The sequence below is a fragment of the Tupaia chinensis genome, unplaced genomic scaffold, assembly GCF_000334495.1.
Source record: "Tupaia chinensis unplaced genomic scaffold, TupChi_1.0 Scaffold000612_1, whole genome shotgun sequence".
Classification (NCBI taxonomy): Eukaryota; Metazoa; Chordata; class Mammalia; order Scandentia; family Tupaiidae; genus Tupaia; species Tupaia belangeri.
The window spans coordinates 1,808,924-1,817,259 of NW_006160131.1; the positions used below are offsets into that span (position 1 = coordinate 1,808,924).

The following is an 8,336-nucleotide window of genomic DNA, read 5'->3' on the forward strand; positions in this document are numbered from 1 at the left end:
CACGTGTGTCCGTGTCCCCCCCCCCCCCCCCCCCAGACTACGACGCCTCCAGCCACCGTCAATTTGCTTTGTGAGTTTCCCCTTGAATAAACCTATGTTAAACGCCCACCTGAGTTGGTCTCTGTGTGCGATCCTCAGACAGGGGAACCTTTATTGTCCCCTGCGACATTCTGAACCATAAGTTGCTACTGAATGTCGCAACCTGCCTGGTGAGCTATTTCCTCTGAAGGGTTACTAGTTCCCTCTTTGCGACACCACCTTCAGGTGCTCACGTGCAGGTCTGTCTGTAGGATCAGCCCTTGGAAGTGGAATTATTGGGCTGAAGATTTGTTTCGTTTTGTTCTTTTTAGAGGCGGGCTCAGAATTTATGATCCTCCTGCTTCAACCTCTGGGGTGGCTGGCACGACAGGTACATGCCACTGCACATGGCTCCAAGGTTATGTTTTTGTTGCTGTTTTAATAAATGATGCCAAATTACTCTCCCAAGTTTGCAGTTTCACCAAGAACGTATGTCTCCTGGGAACTTAAGCTCCGTGATTTAGGGATTTGCTCACTTGGAAGCATGATCTAAAGTTGAAGAAGTGCGCGAGGAGAGGCCGTGAGGTAGCGGAGACCAGGCCTGACTAGATGACAAATGAGCAGAAGTGGCTCAAGTGAAGGAGGCAGGCATCTTCCAATGGAGGGAGTAGTAGGTAGCTGGCTGGTTGGTTGGTTATAGGCAAGAGTGTTAAAATCAATATGGGGCCTATTATACAGTAATAGATGGGGGATTAACAAAATGCGGTTGTTCAGGCTCCAACAACTTTGCAACAGAGTAATGGAGCCAAAGAAAAATGTGTTTGGCAGGAAGGAGATTGCTCCTAAAGGCAGCTTCTCAGGTGCCAGGATTACCCAGGGGGCTTGGTGAAGCACAGATCACCAGGCCACACATCACAGGTTCTCAGTGAGGCCGCAACGTGTCCATGTTCAACAGGTTCCCTGGCGGCGTTGTCGCTGCTAGTCCTGGGTCCTCACTTGGACCATCACTTGTCATGTGTGCTGGGAGTTTACCGCACAACATGCTCCCGACCTGCTAGTCTGATGGTTGAAATCATCCTTGTAAAGGCTCGTTCGTTGTCCTCACCTAATTCCATTAAACGTTTAGATTAACACCTTGTTTCTTTTCTTTTTCTTTCTTTCTTTCTTAAGGTTTTTTGATATAGGGTGTGTGTGCTCCCTGGAGAGAGACAGAGAGTGGGAAAGTGAGAAATGACCCCTGGGGAGGGGGAGTTGGCCATGCCACAATCCCTTCTCCTCTCAGGATTTTGGGCATGCACGCAGACAAGCTGCCTGGTCTAGGACCTGACCTGCAGTCAGCCATGTTGGAGTCCAGTGCCTTAACCACCAAGCCACCTGCTGCCCATCATCCTGTTTCTTTCTTTTTTGTTAAGAACTGTTTTATTTATCTTTATTTATTAATTTTAATTTGACCAGAGAGGGACGGAGTGAGAGAGAGAAAGTGAGAAAGCAAGCCCCCAGGTCTGGGACTCGGACCTCAGTTGGCCATGTGAGTGTCCAGCACTCTTAACCACCATGCACCAGTCTGCAACACACTGTTTCTTTTTTTCTTTTTTGGAGAGGTTTTCGCTATAGGGCGCGTGCGCTCGCCAGACAGAGAGAGACAGAGAGACAGAAAGCGAGAAATCACCCCCCAGGGGGGATGGTCACGCTGCAATCCCTTCTCCTCTCGGGATCTTGGGCACGCATGCACATGCACCCAGCGTGAGTTTTAAGCCACTGGATCCAGGACGCGAACCGCGGTCGACTACATGGGAGTCCAGCGACATGGCCATTACGCTAACTGCTGGTTCCCAACGCACCACACTGTTTCTTGAAACACTGTTTCTCTAGGCTTTTCTGACTGTTATCTCTTGCCCAGGTTATCTTCTGCCAGTCCTATTCCTTTTTGTTTTTGAGAAAGTTTTGCTTATAGGGCACGTGTGCTCACTGGAGAGACAGTGTCCCCAACAACTACTTTTTAAATAATTATTTATTTAATTTGGGACCAGGAGATGGAGTACTGGTTACATCGCTGAATTCCCACATAGTCAACTGAGATTTGAGTCCCAACCCCAGTGGCTTAAAACACACACTGGGGGGACCTGCAGATGGCGTAATGGCCACGTTGCTGGACTCCCGTGTAGTTGACCGTGGTTCGAGTCCTGGACCTGGTGGCTTAAACTCACACTGGGTGCATGTGTGTGTGTGCCCAAGATCCCGAGAGAAGAGGGGATTGTTACATGGCCATCCACCCTGGGGGGTGATTTCTCGCTTTCTGTCTTTCTGTCTCTTTCTTTCTGGTGAGCATATGTGCCCTATAGCAAAACCTCTCCAAATAAATAAATAAATAAATAAATAAAAAAAACATGCCAGGTATGTGTGTATATGTGCCCAAGATTCCAAGAGGAGAATGGAGGGAAAGGGATTACAGCATGGCCATCCCCCCTGTGGGGTTATTTGTCACTTTCTGTCTTGTCTCTCTGGTGAGTACATGCTCTCTATAGCAAAAGTCTCTCTTCAAAAAAAAAGAATTAGTTGTTCAATTTTATTTGTTATTCTCTCTCTCTCTCTCTTTTAATTTGATCAGAGAGAGAGAGGGAAAGTGAGAAAGCAAGCCACCAGCTCCATGACCCCACCCACAGTCAGCCATGTGGAGTCCAGCGCCCCAACCACCACATGGCCTGCCTGCCCCAACCTGGCTGTTCTTTCTCTGCTGGTTATTGCTGCTTCAGGGATGGTTCTCCCAGTCCGTTGGGTATCCAGATGAACTCCCACCTGGTCAACGGCAGTTCAAGTCCTGGACCTGGTAGCTTGCTTTCTCACTTTCTCTCTCTCTCTTCATCTCTCTCTGGTGGGTGCACCTGCCCTATAGCAAATCTTAAATAAATAAGTAAATAAATAAAATTAAATGAATAATTCTTTAAAAACCAGAAACAAGACAAAAGCAAATCCACTCACCTGCTACTGGACACCTGTGTGTCTGTCCCTTTCGGCTATTATAAATAATGCTGCTGGGAAGACCGAGGGTCAGGGACACTGACTCCCTGCTTTTGGTCCTTCTGGGCACACAGGCAGGAGTGGACTTGCTGGGCGATGAGGCAAGTCTGTGTCTTTTTGAGGAATCACCAAACTATGTCCACAGCCACTGCAGCATTTTATGTTCCTACTAGCGATGCACAGGGTTTCCAGTGTTGCCACATCCTTGTCAAAACTGGTTTTCTGAAAGTGGCATGGTGGTTAAGGCACTGGTATCCCGCATTGCTGATCACAGTTCGAGTCCCAGACCTGGCAACTTGCTTTCTCACTTTCCCTTTCTCTCTCTCTCTCTTGTCAAATTGAAAAATAATAACGAAGGTAAGTGGAATTAATTAAATAAATAATTATTGAAACAAAACCAAAAAAGCTTGTTTTCCGTTTTTTTGAAAATTAGCCATCCTAACGAATGAGAAATGTCTTGTTGTGGTTTTGATTTGCATTTTCATGTGTTATTTTTCATGTGTAACTTTTTTTTGAGGAGAGAGGTATTTTATTTTATTTTATTTTTTGCTATAGAGAGACAGAAAGCAAGCAAGAAATCACCCCCTGGGGGGCTGACCACACGGCAGTCCCTTCTCCATTCTCCTCTCAGAATTTTGGGTGTGTACGCACACGCACCTGGTGTGAATTTTAAGCCACTGGGTCCAGAATTGAACCTCAGTCGACTTATGTGGGATTGTAGCTATGTAACCATTTCGCCATCTACTGGTCCCCCAAATTTGGGATTTTATGAAGCTTATTTTTATATGTTTTAAAAAATATATTTTATTTAACTTTATTTATTTATTTATTTTAATTTGTGAAGAGAGGGACAGAGGTGGGGGGGGAGTGAGAAAGCAAACGGCCAGGTCTGGGACTAGAACCGCAGTGGGCCATGTGGGAGTCCAGCATCCTTAACCAACATGCCACCTGCTGGCCCCTTAAGAATCTTATTGATGGGCAGCCCGCAGGTGGTGTGGTGGTTAAGGTGCTGGACGCTTTCACATTGGTTGACCATGGTTCTAGTCCTGGAGCTGGTAGCTTGCTTTCTTACTTTCTTTGTCTCTCTCTGTGTCCCTCTCTGGTCAAATTTTTAAAAAAATAGTAAATTGAATGAAGGGATTGTACAGTCACCATCCTCCCAGGGGGTGATTTCTTGCTTTCTGTATCTCTTTGTCTCTCTGGCAAAGGCACGTGCCTTATAGCAAAGATCTTAAAAAAAGAAATCTCAAATTTTCTTCTCTAGTTGACCACTCAGCCCTCCTGTGAGTACAAATACTAGAGTAGAAAATAATAATAATATTGTGCTTTTCAAGTGAATGATAGTATTAGAAATAGCCATAAGCATGTCATGATTCACTTTATGTTTAGATTTCTGTTTCCAATGGTGTAAGTTGGTGCTTCACGTTCGAAGGAACATTTGTCACTACACTAGTCAGGTGTTTTCATCGAATGGAGCGAACTAGCGGAAGAACGAGTCAGCTTCCTTCCAGAGTGCATGGACTCCTGCGCACACAGACCTCGGAACCTGTGCACACAGCGAGCCGTTGCATGAGAGGGATGGAGGACGCAGCCCGAGGGCCTGAGCTGCACACTGCACAGCTACCGTCCTTGGGCCTCACACCCGTCCGTCAGCGCGGAGTGCAGCAGGAGCTGTAACGTGAGGTGGCTTCGCTTTTACGGGTTGAGTAATAATTGGGTTAGGACACCATTTCGGGCTAAATTGCATTAATGACCACAATGCCAGTCTTAGTTTTACAAGAGTAATCGGGTGACTGCAATGAACTAGACGTTCGAGGACGGCGTGGGCCAGTGTTGATCAATTATTATACAAGGTTGCTTTGAGTTGAGTTAGCAAAGAAGTCAAGTTATTAACATCATTTCCTTTATTTATAGAAGTTTTTTATATAGGGCACATGCGCTCTCCAGAGAGAGAGAGACTGAAAGCGAGAAATCATTCCCTGGGGGGGATGGCTACACTGCAGTCCTTTCTCCTCCACTCTCCTCTAAGGATCTTGGGCACTCATGCACATGCGCCTGGTGTGAGTTTTAAGCTACTGGGTCTGGGACTCGTACCACAGTCAACTATGTGAGAGTCCAGTGGCATAAACATTATGCCTCCTGCTGGTCCCCATGACATTTTTTAAAAAAAAATTCTTTTAACTTTATTTATTTTAATTTGATCAGAGAGAGACAGAGTGAGACACACACACACACACACACACACACACACACACACACGGAGAGAGAGAGACAGCAAGCCGCGGGTTCAGGTTCATTGTTGGCCATGTGGGAGTCCAACACCCTTAACCACCACACCACCTCTGCCATCCCCCCCATAACAACAATTTTTAAAAGCTGTGACAGTTCCCCCTGTATCTTCAATGTATGAGAAAACCTGTCTCTTTATATTTCCTTAACACTTTTTTATTTTTGTCAATCAGATATGTGCAAAAAGGTATTTGTTGCTAAAATTTTGCTTTTACTTAACTTACTTAACAGCTGATGGGGTTGATATCTTGTAATAATGTAAATGGGGACCAGCAGGTGGGATGGTGGTTAGGATGCTAGAATCCATGCGGTCAACCACAGTTCAAGTCCCAGACCTGGTGGCTTGCTTTCTCACTTTCCCTCTCTCTCTCTCTCTCTGTATGTCTCTCTGGTGAGCACATGTGTCCTATAGCAAGTTAAAAATAAATAAATAAGTAAAAATTTAAACATATTGTTGTGTCCCGTTTGTGAAATTCCCAAAAGACCACCAAGGAGCTGATTCCAATGCAAGCACACAAGGGTCACTTTTATTCTGGCTCAAGTCAGGACTCTCAGTCATCACCATCACCGACACAGCGGATCGGAGTCGAGAGCCCCGGTGTTAGTTGGGCTGGATTTTTTATGGCTGCTCAGCGGTGGGGGAGGTCGAGGGGTGGTGAGGAATGCACTCAGGCGGCTATACAGTGGCTGTAGATTACAAGAGGCATAGTTGTCTTTTACTGATTGGTCGTCAGACTGTTACACTGGTCAAGAAAGTTACTTGGCCTCTGGTATTTTCTTTGTTTTTTTTTTTCATTAGCCAGCCCTGGTGGGGTGATGGTCTTAGGACCTTCTCCTATGTGATCAGCTCGCCTCCTTGAAATGGCGCCGATTCTCAGTATGGTGGGTTTAACAAAATGGAGTTGCCCTGTAAAAATGGAGTCACTCTGGTCCTTCTATATATATATATTAAAAAAGAAAAAATATTAAGTATCCTTTTTGGAAGCTGGCAACTGAAACACGATGTTCCCAAATGAACATAAAGAACATTTTCTAGAATATAATAAGATGGAGACAGGTCCACTCTGTGGCTACATGTAGAACAAGACAGCCACGAAGCCTCTTGGAAACCGTGAAAGCAATCAAACCTCCTGCGCTGACCAGCTTGCGTGCTGCTGCTTCTGTATCAATGACAATGTTAGCCTTTAATCCTTCTTCCAGGACGAAAATGAAGATCTAGTCACTGAATTGCCCCAATTTGTTGAACAATTGCAATCCACAACTGATCCCCATTTCTTTAGCTGTTCTTAGACTAATTCAGCACAATCCCAGATCCTGTGAGAAGAAGCTTCTTCCAACTTCCTCTTGCTGAGAGTGCTACAGTTTCTCGAGGGTGTTTTCTCTCTTGTTGGCAAGGTAAATTAACCTAATGATTTTTTTTTTTAGAGAGACTTTTGCTATAGGGCGTGTGTGCTCACCAGAGAGACAGAAAGAGACAGAAAGATGGAAAGCGAGAAGTCACCCCTCAGGGTGGATGGCCATGCCACAATCCCTTCTCTATTCTCCTCCTGGGATCTTGGGCACACATACACATGCACCCAGTGTGATTTTCAAGCTCCTGGGTCCAGGATCTCAACTGCAGTTGGCCATGTGGGAGTCCAGCTATGTAACCACCATACCACCTGCTAGTCCCTCAGTGCCTTTTCTGTTTGTTTGTTTGTTTGTTTGTTTTCTAAGAGAGATTTTTGTTATAGGGTATGTGTGCTCACTAGAGAGACAGAGAGACAGTGAGAAATCACTCACTAGGGAGATGGCTACACTGCAATCCCTTCCCCTCCATTCTCCTCTTGGGATCTTGGGCATGTATGCACATGCACCTGTTGTGAGTTTTAAGTCACCAGACTTGAACTGGGGTTGACTAGGTGGGAGTCCAGTGACATAACCACTACACCATCTGCTGGTCCTGCTAATGCCTTTTTTTTTTTTTTTTAAGAATTAGAAGGGATTGCGGCGTGACCATCCCCCCTGGGGGGTGATTTCTCGCTTTCTGTTTCTCTCTGTCTGTCTGGTGAGCACACGCACCCTATAGCGAAAACCTCTCCAAAAAAAAGAGAATTATTTTATTTATTTAACTTTATTTATTTATTTATTTATTTTATTTGACCAGAGACAGAGTAAGAGAAAGAGAGGAAAAGTAAGAAAGCAAACTACCAGGTCTGGGACTCAAACCAAGGTCGTCCATGTGGGAGTCCAGAGCCCTCAACCATCACGCCACCTGCTGGTCACCCCTCTAATGACTTTTTAAACCTACCATTTTTTTTTTTTTTTTTTTTTAAAGACTGTAGATGTGTTCTTGGTGGCCTTTGGTTAGTGGGTTTTAAAATAATCTTTTCAAACTTTATTGTCCATTCGCATTTCTTCTTTTTTGGAACATTTTTATGAATTCAGTGGGTAGTTTTAAAATGTCCATTTTGCTTGGAAGTTGTTTCTTTTTCTTTTTTCATTTGTTTAACCTTTCCCATTCTTCTCTAGGAGCCCTATGTATTACTTCTTAGTCAGAAGAGGAGAAACGTAAGGATTCCTGTACAAGCTGGATCACTTTAAGTCTGATGCACAAGTAAGTTTATTCAAGATTTTGTCAATTCACAGACGAGGCCAGTAGGCAGTGAAGTTGGTTGCTGAGCTAAATTAAATTTCTCTATTTGTTCTAGACTCATCTGGTTCTTTTCTTGGCTGCCAAACTAGTATAGCTGATGTTGATAACTTGTGTGTTTGTGTATGTGATATTGAGGATGAAAATTGTTAGGGACCAGCAGGTGGCATGGTGGTTAAGGCACTGGACACTCCCTCATGGCCAACCACGGTTTGAGTCCCGCACCTGGTGGCTTGCTTTCTCAGTTTCCCTCTCTCTCTCTCTCTTTCTCTCTCTCTCTCTCTGTTGTCTCTGGTCAAATTAAAATAAAATGAATGAATAAATAAAATAATTCATTCTTTTTTTTTTTTTTTGAGAGATTTTCACTGTAGGGTGCGTG

The 8,336-nt window shown here is 44.6% G+C and overlaps 1 long non-coding RNA gene across 4 annotated transcripts in view; it reads left to right on the plus strand.

Moving 5' to 3' along the window:
* The first annotated feature begins 9 nt into the window (after positions 1-9).
* The window catches only part of LOC102485659 (uncharacterized), a 20,942-nt gene continuing 12,615 nt past the window's right edge, over positions 10-8,336 (plus strand). For 2 of the 4 annotated variants that reach the window (XR_336035.1, XR_003551135.1), the window contains exons 1-5: positions 10-70; positions 351-409; positions 4,426-4,719; positions 6,606-6,720; positions 7,837-7,921. This is a non-coding gene — a long non-coding RNA (uncharacterized LOC102485659). The remainder of the gene's footprint in view (positions 71-350; positions 410-4,425; positions 4,720-6,605; positions 6,721-7,836; positions 7,922-8,336) is intronic. The other 2 variants (XR_001371158.1, XR_001371159.1) reach the window with 2 other exon arrangements.